The sequence below is a fragment of the Agelaius phoeniceus genome, chromosome 5 (genome assembly GCF_051311805.1).
Source record: "Agelaius phoeniceus isolate bAgePho1 chromosome 5, bAgePho1.hap1, whole genome shotgun sequence".
NCBI lineage: Eukaryota > Metazoa > Chordata > Aves > Passeriformes > Icteridae > Agelaius > Agelaius phoeniceus.
In genome coordinates this window covers 17,623,547-17,641,767 of record NC_135269.1, presented here as the reverse complement: position 1 = coordinate 17,641,767, position 18,221 = coordinate 17,623,547, and positions in this window count along the sequence as shown.

The window sequence follows — 18,221 nt, the reverse complement described above, 5'->3', positions numbered from 1 at the left end:
GAGCTCTGGTCTAGTGGAAGGTGTCCCTGCCCATGACAGGGAATTTAGAAATGGATGATTTTTTAGGTCCCTTCCCACCCAGCCATTCTATGATTTTATGATTCCTATCCCTCCTGTCCCAACCTTTCAACTCCCATCATATTTTCAGATTCCTACAAGCTACTCCTTGGGTACAGCAGGGCTCCAAACTGCTGATACCCAGTTTGCAGTGGAAGAACAGCAGTGACCTGGAGCTGCTGACTGGGCATAGGTCAGTGTCTGCAGGGATGTCCCCGAGACGGAGGCTCTGCTCCATTCCCCCATGAACAGAGTGGGTTCAGCTCTCGCTGGAACACCTCTGCTGCTCAGTGGTGCAGATGGAGCCCACAGCCCTGCTGAGCTGGCACAGACAGTGGGCTAGAGCAGTGCCGAGGAGTTGGTGTGTGACAGACAGGCTGGCTCCTCCACTCCTGGGTCACCACAGAGATCCTGGATGTCACCGTGCAGCTGTGGGTGGGGGGATGTGAGCATGCTGTTGACTGCCATTCTGTCCGAGGAAAGGCAGCCTCATTTATATGGAGTTCTGAATAAATTCCCTGCTAACCTCCCAGCCATCTGCCGTGGCAGTTGTACCTTCAGAGGCAGCCAACCAGCTCAGCTGCCAGCAGCACGAAGCAGAACTGATGCCTTCTCAGAGCATGGGGGCTGATGCCAACAGAACTTGAAGTCAGGCAGTTTTCCTGGGGGCTTCCAAATGGTTGCTCTTTGTCCAGTGGCATGAAATATAAGAAGAGCGTGAGGCACCTGCCATGAAATGGAAACGTAGGCAAAACCCCCCTGGTTTGGTAACAAATGTCAGTCTCAGGTTAGGTTCACAAAAGTTCAAAGGTCTCCTGGTGAACTTGAGATAGGCCTTTTGAGAACCAGAACTGGGAGCTGGGAAATTTAGAGCCATGAGCAGCCCTTTGAGATCAATATTTGAGTAAGGAGGCACCAAACAAAGGGGCAGGTTTGTCCAAGAGGCGGTGACTCAGCAGCTCCAGGTCACTGCTGTTCTTCCACTGCAAACTGGGTATCAGCAGTTTGGAGCCCTGCTGTCCCAAGGAATGGCTTGTAGGAATCTGAAAATCTGATGGGAGTTGAAGGGTTGGGACAGGAGGGATAGGAATCATAAAATCATAGAATGGCTGGGTGGGAAGGGACCTAAAAGATCATCCATTTCCAAATCCCTTGCCAGGGGCAGGATCACCTTCCACTGTCCCAGGCTGCTCAGAGCCCCATCCAACCTGACCTTGGACTCCTTGGCGCAGGATGCTGTGAACGGTAGCTGTTTAGAAGCGTTCAGCTGGTCAAACTCATGGCAGTGAAATCCCTTGGAGGTTTATATTTGAAATAAATTCCACCAACTTGTGAAGCTTCTGGATGTTTCCTGGGTTTAGGTAATGGATTCAGAGCAAGAGCAGCACAAACAGTCATTCCCGTGTACTGCATTATTTCCTTGACCAGCACTCAGGGTTCAAAGGTGCAAAAGTATTTACAATCTCAAGTTTTACTGAAACAAGAGAGTTTAAGTTTCTATGTCTGTGATTCTGCAGAAGGGTGGCTTACCACCTCCCACAGAGACTTTTGCTCAGCCTTCCCATGACATCCACACAAGTGGCTGATGGAGGAGGTGCTTCACATGTGTCCAAGGTCTGTAAAATCAATGTTGAAAGGCACAGCTGAGGTAGTTCAGCCCAAGGAACAAATCTATGTGGTTGAAGGGCAGGAATTGTCCTCTTGGGCAGTGTAGTCTACAGCAGGAAGTATGGAAGAGACATTGGCTTAAGCATCCATGAAAAGATTAAATACAGACATCATCCCTCACATTTGTGAGGGGATCAGAGCATGACATGGGCAAATACTACATTCAACTGATGTGTGATCATCCTCTGTGAGGGTGGAAAGGCCCTGGCACAGGTTGTCTCGAGAAGCTGTGGCTGCCCCATCCATGGAAGTGTCCAAGGCCAGGCTGGATGGGGCTCTGAGCAACCTGGGATAGTGGATGGGCCCATGACGGGGGGGTGAGCCACATGATCCTGGATGTCCCTTCCAAGCCAGGCCATTCTGTGATTTCTATGGAGCCACCAGAGCTCACTGATAAATCTTGCTTCCCTTGCAGACAAATGTTCCCCCACATCAACTACTTTGACTGACATGAGTGGAGCAGTGCCAGCTTACACCAGCAGTACATCTGCTCCCACATCTTTACATAACTGTTCCTGAATTTTCCCCCCTTTTTTTTTTCCCTCCTCCCCACAGGTAAAAAGAAGCTGTGATTATGCTGAATTCATTTGAGAAATTCCACCAAAATTGATGACACCATGATAATTATTACCAATATTTGCTGCTGTTCATATTTTAAGCCCTTTAAACTTTTCCCCATTTTTCTTTCAGAGCTGGGCTGTTAAATTTATTGCCAATATAAAACGCAAGGGGAAAAAAACTTTGTAAAAACATTAAATATGCTGCAAGACTTGGGCCAAACCTGCTTTACAGTCACTCTAGATGATCTAATAATGTACAGATCAGGTTTATGCAGCAGTGAGCAATTTGACGGTCAGACCAACAGTGTTTCAGAAAAGGGGAAAGCCATGAGGCAAGCAAAAGATGCTCTGTGGAAATGAAACATTTCACAGTGGGACTCTGCTTGCAAAATTATTTTTCACCCTCAACATTAATGTTTATCTGTTCTAAAGCAACACCTATGGTAAATGCCAGGCATGTTTACTACAGGCACTGTGTTGACATCACCCTAGAGAAAATAACAATGGTCTGGCAGCCTGCAAAGTCTTTTTAAAAATAGACTGTGAAGCCCCTGAGAAAACGACAGGCTCTAAAAATAGGAGTAGAGATGAGGAAGGCCAAAAAAAAAAAAAAAAAGTGAAAAAAAAAGCTTTCCTGATGCTAAAGCTCAGGGTCAGCTCCAAAATGTGAGGTTCCTTCAAGGACACATAATGAATGCATAGCAGTGCTTTGCAATGAATGAAAGCTCCCTCTCTGAGGTTTTCCTGTGCCGCACTGGTATCTCAATGAGGGGGGAAGAGGGAAAAGGGCACAATTTTAGCAAATACAAGGAGGTACAACCTAGGGTTTCCCCTCCTTCCTACCCTTGATCAGCCCTTGATAAAAACGTCTCCCAGAAGTGGTGTGGATCTCCCTTTGCTTCTCCCTCCACACACACCCCTGCCGCTGTTCTCCAATGCCAGTATTCCTTCTCATAAAAACAGATTTTGTGAGCACATCTTTGCTTCACTGGCACAGAGACAGACCTTCGGAGGCTGAGAAAATCATTGTAATAACCCAAATAATTGCAAGTAAGCATCCCAGATTCTTGGTTATTTGTGATGCATCAAGCTGGACAACCCATTTTCAACTTTCATGCCCAAGTAGCAGGATAAGGCATGAGGCTTCTGCAAGAGTTTAGACCCTCCTTTTGGCCCATGACACTGGTAATTTTTAGCATCATTCTCTCATAGAATGAGAAAATATGGAATATTTTATGAAATAAATCCAGAGCCCTCCAGTGGCCAAAAGCACACCAGTAACCTTGCTGGAGGCTAACCAGAGATGGACTCCAAGTTAGCTGCCCTACTTTAACTTGGCACCAGCCAGCAACTGGTTTGAGAAGAGCTGGACAGCTGCAGTCAATGGAATGTACTGGGACAGACACACGTGAGGACCGTGGGATCCCATGGGTTAAAATCCTAGCATCACTAGTGGAGAAGACACCAATAAAAACAGGGAGCCACTTAAAATGGCCATGGTCACCTGTTGGGAATAACTTGATTTCCCTTAAAAAGTGGCAGGGGAGGAAGAGGCTAGCCTGAGTTTTTGATAGGAGTGCGATGGAAAGGCAAGCCATGGGCACAGCCACGGGTCAGGCACTCCAGAAATGCCACTCTGCCACCTTAGAGGACAGCTGTGAATCTCCAAGGAATTCTCTTCCTGCAAGGTAGGCACCAAATTCAGGCAAAGGAAGTTGTGCCTGTACTATAGGCAGCTGCCTTAGAAACAACTGCTCGGTGTAGGTGTTTTGTTTCCTCGGTCAGTTGCCTAAATGCACCTCTTCTTTCTCCAGTTCTGTGTTATTTATCAAGGAGTGGATTCAGTAGAAGCTGAGCCTTGTGTGTGTGTGTGTGTGTGTCATTCAGAGTCTCAGGATCTCCTAATCATGGATCCTGAAGGTGTGACAGCACTTTCTTTTTGGGATTATCCTATTGCTGTGACCCTCCTTGCCAGGTGCTCTCTGTTACAAAATTAAGCAGGTTTTCTTATCTAGGGTTTCCTTCCTTTAACTTTGATCACTCCAGTTTTTTGGGGTTTTTTTGGTTGTTTTTTTTGGGTTTTTGGGGTTTTTTTGGTTTGGTTTTGGTTTTTTGGGTTTTTTTTGTTGTTGTTGTTGTTTTTTGTTTTGGTTTGGTTTTTTGTTGTTGTTGTTGTTGTTGTTGTTTTTCCCCAAAACAACAAGGAAATTGAGTAACCTCTGGAATAATGGAAGTGCCATGCAGTCTCCTGATTGTTAGTGCCCTCCTCAAAGGGTGAGAACACTCAGCAGCAGATCCAGGCTGCTCTGGGTTTCTCCAGCTGAGGAATGCCATGGCAGAGTCTTCCCTCACAGGCTGCATAAACCTCAACCCCACCCCAGCTCTCTTTGCTCCTGCGACAAACTCTCCAGAGGAAAGGAAACTTTACCAAGTGTGGAGCAGATTTTCCCCACAGGGTTCCAGTCCCATTTCCCTGCCCACTCACAGATGCTGACAGTGAAGGAGTGCTCCATTCCACAGAGCTTCCCAACACCAGGATGATATTCCTAGCTGGCACAGTGGACTGGCACTTTTTGATGCCAGGGAGAAGATTAATCTTTCAGCCTATGTTAAATATTCTCTCATGGACCTTCAAAATCAAGCTGAATACAGAGATGCCATTAAAAAAAACAACCCAGGACATAAGTATGAGCTGAATTATTCTCCAGAAACCTCAATATACTTAAAATGGGGGAAACAATAGAAAATAATGGGAAAACCTCTAGAAATGCAGTTTTGCAGAGTCATGAGCCTGGTATGGCCTTCTACAGATGAAAACCCAAGAGCCAGAAGAAGATTAGTCAGAAAATTCGTTTGTCCATTCCATTCTTTTCTTCTTTCCCACCACAGATATCTCGGTCCTCAGACATCAGTGAGCAAAAGTAAGGATTTTTTTCCCCCAGCAGCCCTATCCACAAATGGCTTTAAAATTATCATTTCTATTCTGGGAGGAATACCACAAAAGGAAAAAAAAAAAAAAATCACTCTGCCACAATCCATCGACAGAATGAAAGGGGTGCATTTGGAAGAACTCAAGGAAGCATTTGGCAGGGTTATTAAGACAAAAGGAGAAATCAAACAGGTGAAAAAGAAGAAGGAACTGTGGAAGAAATTTTGAAAGATTACAGAGGTACCGCTGGAGAAACTTCCTATGGGTAAAAAAGCACTCCAATGGCCTAGGAAAAAAAAAAAGTTCAGGTGTGTTATATACTGCTTTGAGATCAAGATGACAGGGAGGAGAAATGACCAGAATTTAACCAAGAGAGCAATAGTGTCTTTAAATACCTTAAAACAAACTGTCTCCATGCAAACTGGAGATACTCTGGTTTTAAACAGCAGAATTTACTGCAATCGAGAAAATAAATCAGTGTTTTACAGCTTGTTTACCAAACCATGCATGGAGCCAGTCAACCCAACTTGATGACTTGCAGGACATGAGCTCTAGAGACTTCTGGCTGCATTATTCAACACTGATATACAGCCTTCAGAACAGTAGAAACAGGTCCTCATGCCAGCAGCATACAGATGATATCCAGGTGGGCAGGAACAACATTGAGAAACACTCAGGAAATCCTTGGTTAGCAAGGAGGGTCACATTAATTTATAATCACAGAATCATGGAATGGTTTGGGTTGGAAAGGGATCTTAAAGATCATCCAGTTCCAACCCCCTCCCATGGGCAGGGACACCTTCCACTATCCCAGGTTGCTCAGAGCCCCATCCAGCCTGGCCTTGGACACTTCCAGGGATGGGGCAGCCACAGATTTTCTGGGCAACCTGTGCCAGGGCCTCACCACCCTCACAGGGAACAATTTCTTCCGGATATCCAATCTAAACCTGCTCTCTGTCAGTGTGAACCCATTCCCCCTTGTCCTGTCACTCCAGGCCCTTGTTCAGAGTTTCTCTCCATCTTTTTCGGAGGTTCCCTTCAGGCACTGCAAGGCCACATCATTGTGGTCACCTCAAAGCCTTCTCTTCTCCAGGCTGAACAATCCTAATTTCCTCAGCCTTTCCTCCCAGCAGAGCTGCTCCATCCCTCCGATCCCCTTGGTGTCCCTACTCTGGCCTGGCTCCAGCAGCTCCATCACAGAGCACAGCCTTTTGGCCCGGGATCCTTTTGCTGCATTCCTGACCACCCCATGTGAGAAAAGTTATCTCCAGTATCTGAAGGGAATTGTTTGGAGACATTTTTTCCTGGTATGTATCTCATTCTCACTACTGTAGCCTTTAAAAGGAAGACACAAACTGAAAAGTCAGGCCCAGAATGTATCCTAGACATTAGTCCTACTTGTGTTGGATGGGAATGCTGGAGAGTGACTATACATGACAGAGCTCTGCCATGGGTCTGCCAAGAGAAGTACAAATTCTTTGATTACCAACAAAGAAGTCTGTGTCGCTCCAATTGCCAGATTAAGCACCTTTGTCAGTTTAACCATCCCCAAAATATGCAAATCAGACTGTAACAGGATAACCATCCCCATCACAGTCCTCTACAACTGAGACACTGCTGAGCAGGGAATGTTACTAGAGGTCAGAGAGGAATTTTTTTCCCTGCATCCCCCCCAATTGGAGGATTTGTGGTGACACTGTCAGACTCAGCAGCAGCATTGCTGGTGTGTTTGATGCAGCCAAGCTTGGCCAGGGTAAGAAAATGCTTTAAGCCCTGCTTGGCCTGAGTCAGAAAGTAGTGGTTTCTTGTTAGTTCCTTGAGAAGCTCATCACAGCATTGGGCTCTGCCCTGTCTGAAATGGTTTGATTTTTCTGGAGGAGTTAAACCACACCTGGATCCCCATGCAAGACCCCCATTGCCATTCACCTCAGCAATGAGTCCTGCAGTGAATGTTGAGTGCTCTGCTCCCTCTGACTCTACAATGTTAACTGGAATCAAGACCACATCTCTGGCTTGCACCAGATCCCAGCTATCCAACCAGAACAAAATCTAGACATGTCCCACCAGCACCTTCTCTAAGCCTCTTTATATGTCCTTCTCTCTCCCACACCAGCTTTGCCAGACTCTCTCACAACAGGATGTGGCTGCTTCATCAGTTCTACCTCCTAGGAACCAGCCACTTTCTGATGCAGAGAAAGCCTTAGCTTTGACATACAGGCAGCTCATCAGCTCCATTTGCTGTCACTCACTGCTTCAATTTTTGTGCACGTGATTCTATTCACTGAACTCCCACTGAAATCTAAAAGAAAAATTTTAGATGTACCTAAACATCTACTGCCTTTATTCCTCTCAAAGATATTTCCTTCTCCTAGCAATTGATTTCCAGAAAAGCAGAGATTAAGGAGCTGTTTCTTATGAGCTAGCAACAGTTTGAGTGTCCTCTAGTGGCACGAAATGGGATTTCAGTCACTAAACCTTAGATGTCTGGAAGATCTCCCACCCTTCCCATGCCAGCAACTATCCTCCCTCCCCTGAATCTGCTTTCCTGCGCTCCATAGTATCCCCCACAATCCCAAATTCAGGATAACTTCACCTGTGGTAGCCACAAGAAGAGAAAAGAAAATAAGAGCCTTTTGACACAAGATATGTTAAGACATGAAGGCTCTCTGCTCTCTTGCTCTTTAGAAGCCTCGGCCATGCTCATGTTTGAGGCTTTTAACAAGAATGTTTGTGTTCAAACAGCTGTGTGGGCATGGGACCAAAGACTTGTAACACACCCTAACAAAGGCATCTGCTGCTGCTGCCACTACCCCAAGAAAAAGAGACAGCTCCACCATGGCACCAATGTCAGAGCAGGGCTTTGGTCACAGATTTAGAGAATCACAGAATCAGCCAAGTTAGAAAAGACCTTGGAGATCATCATCTCCAACCTATGACCTAACACCACCTTATCAACTAAACCATGCCACAAGTGCCACATCCAGCCTTTTTTAAACACCTGGTCCATGGAGCCATCCCATCCTTCACTGATAAGAGGGGAAAAGACTTTGGTGAAAAGAAGCTGAAGAGCATCTGCTGCCAAATCTCTAAGCTACACACCTGTCTAAAAGATGGCATCATACCTAATAATGAAAAAGAGTTGACAGTATAACAGTACTGTCATTATTTTATTTTATTTTATTTTATTACCTACCACCGAGATTACCAGTAATTTTAAAATTCTATGATGCCATGTGATAGAATACTTCCAGTTTGAAAAAAAGAGGATTTTTTCATTTCCTTTCAGAGAAACTTTAGGTGGCACTGCTCTGCCATGAGAAGCTTGGTGACAAATCATGGTGGACCAGCCCTTGGCCCTCTGCAGTTCTGTGCAATTCACACATGGGGAACATTCCTGCATTTCCTGCATTTCCTTGTCCACAGAGAGCTTTCAGTCATCCAAAAGCATCTGCTTTAGTGTTGGCAAAGTCAGCTCTGTAATAACCCAGGTTTCAGAGGCTGAGTGGAAAACGAGAACCTTTCTTTAGCTCTTTTTTTGCGTCATCCTGTAACCTTTAAATTGGAACAGCACCTCTGCTATTGAATTCAACAGGAGATTCCATATAGTTTTTTTTATGAGATTCATTATCTGGGGAGTTTATCTGCCATCAATTTTAAAGCCATAAAAGATTGCTGTGATCATGTATTGTACTTAGAAAAGGGAGCAGTGGAATCTCAACCTACTGGTAGAGCACCTCTGTAAGGCGTCTAGGAATTCTCCCAGTGTCGGCCTTGTACCTTCCCTGTCCCTCTGAACGTGCAAGTTAGTATACACAAGTTAAAATCCACTCTTCATTGTGTTAAAACTGGCTGGATGGCCAGGCCCAGGAAGTGGTTGTGAATGGAGTCATATCCAGGTGGTGGCCAGTACATCCAGAGGTGTTCCCTGGGCTCAGTGTTGGGGCCAGTTCTCTTTAAATGACAATCTGGACAGGGGGATTGAGTGCACCCTCAGTCATTTCTCAGATGACACCCAGCTGGGTGGGAGTGTGGATCTGCTGGAGGGCAGGAAGGCTCTGCAGAGGCATCTGGACAGGCTGGATCCATGGGCCCAGGCCAGTGCTCTGAGATTCCACAAGGCCAAGGGCCCGGTCCTGCTTTGGGTCACACCAAGCCCCTGCAGCTCCAGTCTGGGGCAGAGGGGCTGGAAAGCTGGGAAAGGCCCTGGGGGTGCTGGGGACAGCGGCTGGACAGGAGCCAGGTGTGCCCAGGGGGGCAGGAGGCCAATGGCACCTGGGCTGTGCCAGCCATGGTGTGGCAGCAGGGCCAGGGCAGTGACTGTCCCCTGGGCTGGCACTGCTGGGGCCACACCTCAGATCCTGGGGCACTTCTGGGAACCTCAGGACAAGAAATGGACATTGAGGGGCTGGAGCGTGTCCAGAGAAGGGAACGGAGCTGGGGAAGGGTCTGGAGCACCAGGAAGGGCTGAGGGAGCTGGGGGGGCTCAGTCTGGAGAAAAGGAGGCTCAGGGGGGCCCTTCTGGCTCTGCACAACTCCTGACAGGAGGGGACAGCTGTGGGGGACTGGGCTCTGCTCCCAGGGAAGAAGGGACAGGATGAGAGGAAATTGTCTCAAGCCGTGCCAGGGGAGGTTGAAGTTGGACATCAGGAGGAATTTCTTCACGGAAAGGGTGCTCAGGCATTGAAAGAGGCTGCCCAGGGAGGACAGGGAGTCCCCATCCCTGGAGGTCTTCAAGAAATGACTGGACATGGCACTCAGTGCTCTGGGCTGGGTGACAAGGTGGTGTTTGGTCACAGGTTGGACTCGATGATCCTAAAGGTCTTTTCCAACCTGAATGATTCTGTTATTCAATGATTCTATGATTCTAAGGTACCCTTAATAGAATAACCTTAGCAGGCAAACACCCCACACTTCCATCAGCAAAAGAAGAGAGAAAAATCTAGAGACTGTCCTAGAGGCAGAGTGTGTAGGGGCAAGTATTCACACACCTGAAACAGCACTGCAGAAGAAAAAAAAAAAAAAAAAAGATAATCAGGCTGTGTGGAACAGCCTGGAACAGCTTATTCCTGAATGGATCCCTCGCCCTCTGCTGGAGCTAGCTCATGCCAGCCCAGCCAGGGAGGAGAGAACAGAATACAGATGTGCCATGGAAGGGTCAGAGCTGGGAACAGGCAGCTAGGAGGGAGAAAGCTCAAGGGATATAATACAGTGCAAAGGCTATTAATGAGGGGAAAAGGAAGCACTGCACAATAGGTGATGAGGGGGGGAACTTGCTCGCTACAGGGTACCAGAGGGGGATGGATGGACAAAGAGATTTGGGGCTGTCTCAGCTCACTTCACAGCAAAGACCAGACCCCAAAATTTGGACACTACAGCAGAGGGGAATTTGGAATTTCAGGTTTACTAAAACATCATCAGAAATCTCTGGCATGCCTGAGAACAGTGCCAATCTTTTCTGCAAGCACAGGTGAAATCAGTGATTTGGATGAAGGGCACTGCCTGCACAGCCTCTGGGGAAGGTTCCACCTCCACCTGTGCTGCTCAACTCACTGCAGCCACTTTCCCAGGAAGTTCCATGATGTCCCCTTATGTCCCAACAACAACACTGTGCAGCAGATGTAAGGCAAGCTATCCTTGCAAACTTCTCCAGGCTTCTGGTTTCAGGGATACTCACAGGAGGGGCAGATCAGCAGATGCTGGAATGGCCATCCCCACTTCTAGGGATGCACAGGACAAAGGTATCAGTGAGACTCAGCCCTTTACAGCACAGTGTACTTGTACCTCTGACACCTGGGGCTGCCTCCAGTCTGGAACTGCAGCTTGGTCAGGAGTGTGGGTGGATGAAAAGCCCTGGGAGCTTTCTTCCCTCCTTCTGTGATGCCCAGGTTTGGTTCCTACATGGACATATAAACAAATGGCAGGACTGTATGGGGTTTGCAGAGCAATCAGAAGTCACAAAGTGAGCAGCTGCAGGAAGCAAACAGCACCTGGTTGATTTGGAAGGAGCTACAGCTACACATCCCTATATATCAAGTTTAGGATAGGAAGTGACTTCCTGAAACACAGTATCAAAACCTACTGGAAAGGGTGAATTTTTCCAGTAATAAACAAGGAAATGATTCCTCTATGAATATGCAAATTGCTACTCAGCAAATGGCCTGGGCTATGGGGAGCTGTTAATGTGCACAAAATCGATACCGAGACAGTTTGTCTGCTCCATTCAAAGGCAAACACAGCAGCCACACTGGTTTGGATTGGTCTAGGGTATGGAATATAATTTCCCCATTTGGAAAGAGAGAGTGCTGTGCAGACCTGATGGTTTCACCAAAAACCTCAACACTTCACACAGATTTGACCAGGTCACAAAGAGAAATAGACACAGGGTTGTCACATTTCTCTGGTGAGAACTTCACCTCTTCCTTATTCATGAGCTTCAGACTCTCACTCTTGTGACTACTTTCTCCTTTTCCAGGAGTGGATGTCTGCTGCCTACAATAAATTTGAAAATTAGGTATTGTCGTGAACGGCGGAAGAAATGCCTCACACAATATGCGTGAATAGCAAATCCCAAAGTTTATTGAAAGCTCACACATATTTATATTGGTGTTAATGAAGCTTATACATATTGCAAAAGCTGAGCTCATTATTGGCTAAAGCACACTTAGATCAACCACACCTACTTCTATGCTCTAATGATTATTTTGTTTCTATGTTTACATTCTTCTAGCTTCTCTACCTAGGCTATCTTCATTTTCTGGCAAGCGATTTTCTCCCCCATCTTCCCGTTTCAGCAAAGGTCACTATGACCTCTGTCAGTGATTGGACACTGGTTGCATAATCCCCAGCTTGTTTCCCCTATCCTTATCCAACGGTATCACATCGAAATGGCCTTTCTCAGCTAGCCAATTATCCAAAAAGCTCTCCACATTTCCCCCATTTTTCTGTTGAACAAGCATGGTTTGATTAAATGCGGTAGCTATCATCTTTCGCACCATATTCTGTAAGCATATACAAACACATGGCAAAATTAATACTAACAACAAAGCTACAATAGCTACTACAATGCCAACCTTAACAATAGAACGTAACCATGATCCTAAGCTTAAAGATTTGAGCCACCCATCAATACCAAGGCCTGATTCTACCCGTAAGTTCCCAGTTAACCTCCGCAACTCAGAGAGCTGTGAGTGAACAGACTGTGCATGATCAGAAAGATTCATGCAACACATGCCTTCAAATTCATCACAGCCATGGCCTTGTGCAAGTAAGAGAAAATCAATTGCAGGTCTATTTTGAAGTGTTGCATGGCGAATAGAATCAACATCAAGCAAAAGACTAGAAATCGCTAAAGAAGTTGCATTTGTTTGTTTAGCAAGCCAACACCCTAACCTATTTAAAATAGCATGAGCACGTGCTGCTGATACCCCTGGAACTAAGAAAGATGCTGCGATTATGGCCGCTGGGGACCAAAACTTTACATCGTCCCGGCAGTCTGCTGCAAATGCATGAGCCATTAGTTTGCTTCTACGATGGCGGCGGCTCATGTTCAGTATCATGGACATGTTGGGTGTAAGTAGAGACAGCTGTCCAAGTGTACATGGTCCCCCGTGCAGCATTGATGGGATACCGGCCCAAGCACGGTCTCCACATATCAGGAAATATCCCGCTGGCAATTGAATAGGGTCATTTGATGAGACTGACACTCTCTTTGTTGTATAATTGCACCAGGCCGATGCATTTCGGTAGACAGTCATGCTGGAAGTTACAACATTAGAATGGTTCTTGACTGACAGCAGGCTTCTATGGTTAAAATGAATACATGCATCTGCCATCACTGACCCTAACAACTCCAACTCTTGGAGTTCCTGTGGTGCTACAGGAAAGTGGGAAATCCACTGATCCCAATTATCCACACTCGTCCTAGCATCGCTGACCTTACATGTGAAGGGCACGGCCAGGGATCTGCTGGTAATCCAACCAAACAGGTCATGAATGGATTGCCAGGAGAAGATAATGACAGGCAAATAGTCTCCTGTTTAGTCAAGTTTGCCAGGGTGACCCATATGTTAGTCTTGGGCTGAGGTGGGGCCCATGCCTGATGGTCTACACTGTCCACAAAAGAAGCAAAAACTAACAAAGCAATAACATAAAGTTTGCATCTCACCCTGATTTTTCCAGGCACCTTTTTGAACCACCCGGCCATCATGTCTGTCACAAACTTTTAAGAATGTCTCTTCTTTCTCAGATTTAGCTTCTTTAGGTTCTTCAAACAATCTTCCCACACTTGGTTGGGATCCTGACCTCCCGAAATAGGACCTATCACACTCGACTGTGACAGAGGAATATTTCTACCACACTTAGTCTGCAAAATACACGACTGAGATATCCCCAAAACATGTTTGACTAAATGTTGTATTTCCCATCTAAACCATGCAAGGATTTTCTGTTCTGGGGACTCATACAACTGTAACCCTTGGAAACCAGGTAGTCCTGTAAACAATTTAAGATCTCTCTGCCAAGAGTCAAACCGCCAATAGAAACCACACCTTTCACACCACAATTCAGCTAATCGAGTTTGATGTACCCACTTAGTTTCCTGACAACCTCCACAGAAAAGCAGTACCCATGCAGCACGACGTCTATCTTGACACTTAATACAAGCTAAATCCCTAGGCCCTTCAGATTCAAAATCAGAAAACATTGAATGCAAGCTTAATATGTTATCAAGAGATTTGCACCGATCAACTGCTCGATCGATGGCAGCATCACACTGTCCTTTCAGTTTAAGAAGTATCGGTCAAAGGATGATCAACAGCTCCGTCTCCACCCGCTGACGATCCTCTTCGCTCAGCTGATCAAGGTCTTCCATCAAACACAGCTGCTTGGGTCCATTTAGCAGGTACCCACAGAGATCCTGTAGGGGTAGAAACACAAAGATATCCGTGGCCCCAATATAACACCTTAGCAGGACTTTGCTATTGTCCTGCTTTAGGATCTCTGTATCTCACCCATACATCTTTCTTTACACCATCTGTTTCTTGTACGTAGTGACGAATCACAGCAGGAACCTTATTTTCCCCAAAAACACACAAGTGGTTCAAAACAAACAAACACTTTAACAATCTTTCTTGTGGCTCTCTGGTATCCATATATTTACTCAAATATCTTTTCAAGGTACCATTTGCTCTCTGCAGCTGCATAAACAGCCCATGTAACCTCCGGTTTTGAACCTCTTTTATGGAGGCATCCTCTATTCGCTCACACACTCCTGCAACATACAAAGAATCTGTTACAATGTTAAGAGGTCCAGAGAAATGCATCATGGCCTATACAACAGCCAATAGCTCCATCGTTTGCAAAGTGTCCAACTCAGTAGCTCGGAGTATATGATGATGCCATTGTCCCTCTTCTTGCCAGGTAACTGCAGTGGTTTTGGATTTTCTTCCTGCATCTGTGTAAGCAGTTATAGCATCCAATAAGGGCTTTAGTGATCTTTTTGGGCATTGAATCCAACCCCACTGTCCTATCCAATTCAATGGTACATTGGGAATATCATCAGTAGCAGTCACACTACCGGCTCCCAATAGGGCCTCTTGTAACTCCATACTGTTTGTCAGGTACCAGGTCAATGTATCTTTCTTCATTGGTATCTGTATCTGATCAGGTTCCTTTCCCGTAATCTGTACTGCCTGTTCACGACCCTTTTTGAGCAAATCAGCTAAAATTTCAATTTTCTGAAGAAGGGTTTTATGTTGTTGAAGTGGAGGAGATATCCATTCCAAGGCTCATATCTCCCCCGTTTTTCTGTTATGCTGAGTAAGTGCACCCAGTAAAAATTTTGGTCCACACCAAACTGTCAGCTGTATAGGAAGATCAAGATCACGTCTCCGAACACTGCCTTGTGTGACACAGTCCAATATCTGCTGCAGTGTCTCAACCTGTTCAAGGGTTATACGAACAGACTGTGCTGGATGAGGGGGTACAGTTTTAGCCAACTGTTGCAAAGGAATCAATTGAGCTATCCTTTGTCCTTTTTCGATTCGCATAGGTGGAAAAAGAGTATGCACCATAATAGAAATCTCCCCTGTATAGTCAGCGTCTATTATTCCAGATAAAACAAATAGTCCCATCATTGTAGCCGAGGAACGACCTAAAAGCAAAGCTCCCATAGGTAATCCATCAATAATGAGTGGTCCCTTTGCCCCAGTTAGAACCTTTTCTGGGTGGGTAGTCATCAGAGTTACTGTGGCTGTGGCTGCCAGGTCCAATCCAAGGCTCCCGGCGGTGGCAGGCTGGAGGCAGGTTGAGCTGAAGCGGTGACAGCTGCTACTTGTGTCTGAGCGCAGGGAGCTGGTGACCGGGAAGCAGAACCGCACTGGGCAGCCGCGGGGCGGGAGGACCCACCGGAGCCCGCTGCCCCACGGGGGGTGGGAGGCCCGTCCTGCCGCCCCCCTGGCTCGGGGGTCGGGGCGGCTGCGGAGCGGAGCGGGAGGCGGCCGGGCTGCAGCTGCTAAGCCGCTTAGGGCTGGGGCTGGCATGAGCCTCCCCGGCGGGGCGGCTGCGGGCTGCGCGCTGCGGCGGGGAGGCTGAGGGCGCGGATCCGGAGCGGGAGGAGGCGGAGGGGGGGCTGCTGCCTGAAGCAGGAGCTGATAGTGGTGGGGAGCTGCTGTTTAGAGCAGGAACTTGTGTCGGCGGGGAGCCAAACCAGTCTCCGTAACTCCTGTTTCTTTCATGGGCTGCACTAGCCTGCTGGGCAGCTCTTTCCTCTGCCTGGTATTTCAACAATTCATCATGCACAACTCGCCATAACTTTCCCAACTTTCTCGTGGCTTTATCATCATCTATGACTGCCTGCCACAACTTATCCCCAAATATACGCCACTCTGATAACCTATGCACTGTGTGAGGATTTTGAAATAGTCCTTGTGCATACCCATGAGCTAACAACCCATGAAGCTCTTTCTGCAAATCTATACCCTTAACCTGACACTTTTATAAAAAGCCAGTAAATAAATCATATGCTGCTTGCCTTTCTTTATCCATGTTAAAGATAACAGCACGCTTCTTGCAGCCCTTCCAGGCTCCGGCAAGGTATGAACTCTACATAGTGCAGCCAATGTCCGTCAAGCTATGGTTCAAGACTCTTTAAGGGTCTGTGGACAACTTTTAAGGAGCCCATAAAGGTCGCTAAGAAAAAATAATTGGTTGTCAGCATTTACTGTATTGCTATTCTCATCCCCAGCAACAATATTTATAGTATCTGCAAATAAAGACTGGGAAACAGTTATTTTACTCAGAGCTTGGGAAAAGTCAGATATAGATCTCTCCAAAGGGTCAAAGCTATATAACACCAGTTAATACCATTAACTGTAGAAGATGAGCTGATTTTGATCTAGACATAAGTTTCCTGTTTCTGCCAAACTTCTGCATGAATATTAAAGTCTGAAGAATGACCACAAGCAGACCACCTAAACCTAGAAGCTGACTGTTTCCCATTTTTAACCATTCCAGGACTTTCTCTTTTGATCCCATGACTGGACATTTCCCTCTAAAATCTTCTGACCTAACCAAGGAGACTCACTATTACCATTGTGCTTGTTTATCTCTCCAAAGAAATCAGTGTCCTAAAGCAAAACCTTCCATAACAGAAATTATGGTGACTTTTATGAAGGATATTTTTTGTATTTATCAGGTATTCATTGATTCAATTCCTTGTTATACAATTAACTGTCCTCCTACAGAAGTTAAATTTACCAGACTGCAGTACCCTAGATACACCTATGGAAACTCTTTTAAAGAAAGTCACCACCTTTGATATTCTGCAGACTTCAGGCAACAATGGAGGATTAAGTGAATGAAGTGCTGTATGTAATTCCACAATTTCCCTTGAAAGTCATGAGTGAATATCACTCAGTTCTGATGATCTGTCAGCATTCAGTCTGTCTGCAACACAGTTTCTGCCACAGTTATTCAATAGAAGAGATGCTACTCTGTCTTTGATTTCATTTCTTCTAATTCAATGACTCCCCAAATTGTATTCTCTACTGGGATCACTAATTTACTTCTAGGAAAATCATTTTAACAGACCAATTATGACAGAAAATACAAATGCTGTACTCAAAATTAATACATTTATACCTCTCCCTGCTTCTCCTTCTTCCTGACATTTCCTTTATACCTGTATTGCCACGAATGCAGTTTAATACTCTGTGGGCCCTTATGGCAGATGCAGCTTGACTGGTCAGCCTTGCACAGCTTATGCCTTCATAATTCACTCTCTAAAAACCTTCTCCCAAACTTACCCTAAACCAGATTGGTTTAAAAAACCCTCTTTATCTTATCTGCAGTAAGTCAGACTGAAGAGGGTGTCACAAAATTTAACACCACACAAGGAACTGAAAAAATGTAGGATTCTTGGGGCTCACAGACACAGCTCCGGAGTGGCCTCACCTTTTGCTGGAGCTCCCTAAATCCCAGATTTCAGAAGGAAGCCATGAAATGAGTATTTACAAGAGTGAAGATCAGGGCTGTGCTTGCAGCCTGACCAGAAATGCCGTTATCTCCATCACCCATTTACAGTTCTGATGAGTGACCACCTGCAGCAGCCTGATGCCAGTGAGATGACCACTCCTCCCTTCAGAGGGGAGTGAAGAATCATCTGGGCTGGATGAAGAAGGGAAAGGGATGAAGTAAAGTGAAGAAGAGAAAGAGATGAAGTAAAGTTAGCAAGTGTAGTTTGAAATGTGACAGCTGAGAGAACAAAAGACTTTGTAAAACAAGGAAAATATGTGGATTAACTCAAATGTGCAAATGTGTTCAAAGCAGTGAGGGCTTTGGGTGAGGGACGGGGAGCAGACAAGCACATGTACTTACCAGTAACAATGCTGCCACAGTGGTGGGGGAGAAGAAAAAGAAAACAAATCTGTGTGGGAAACATTGCCCTTCAGCAAGACACAGACTCCTGCATCCAGTGGGAAAATGAGGCTTTTTCCTTGCCTGTTGTCTCC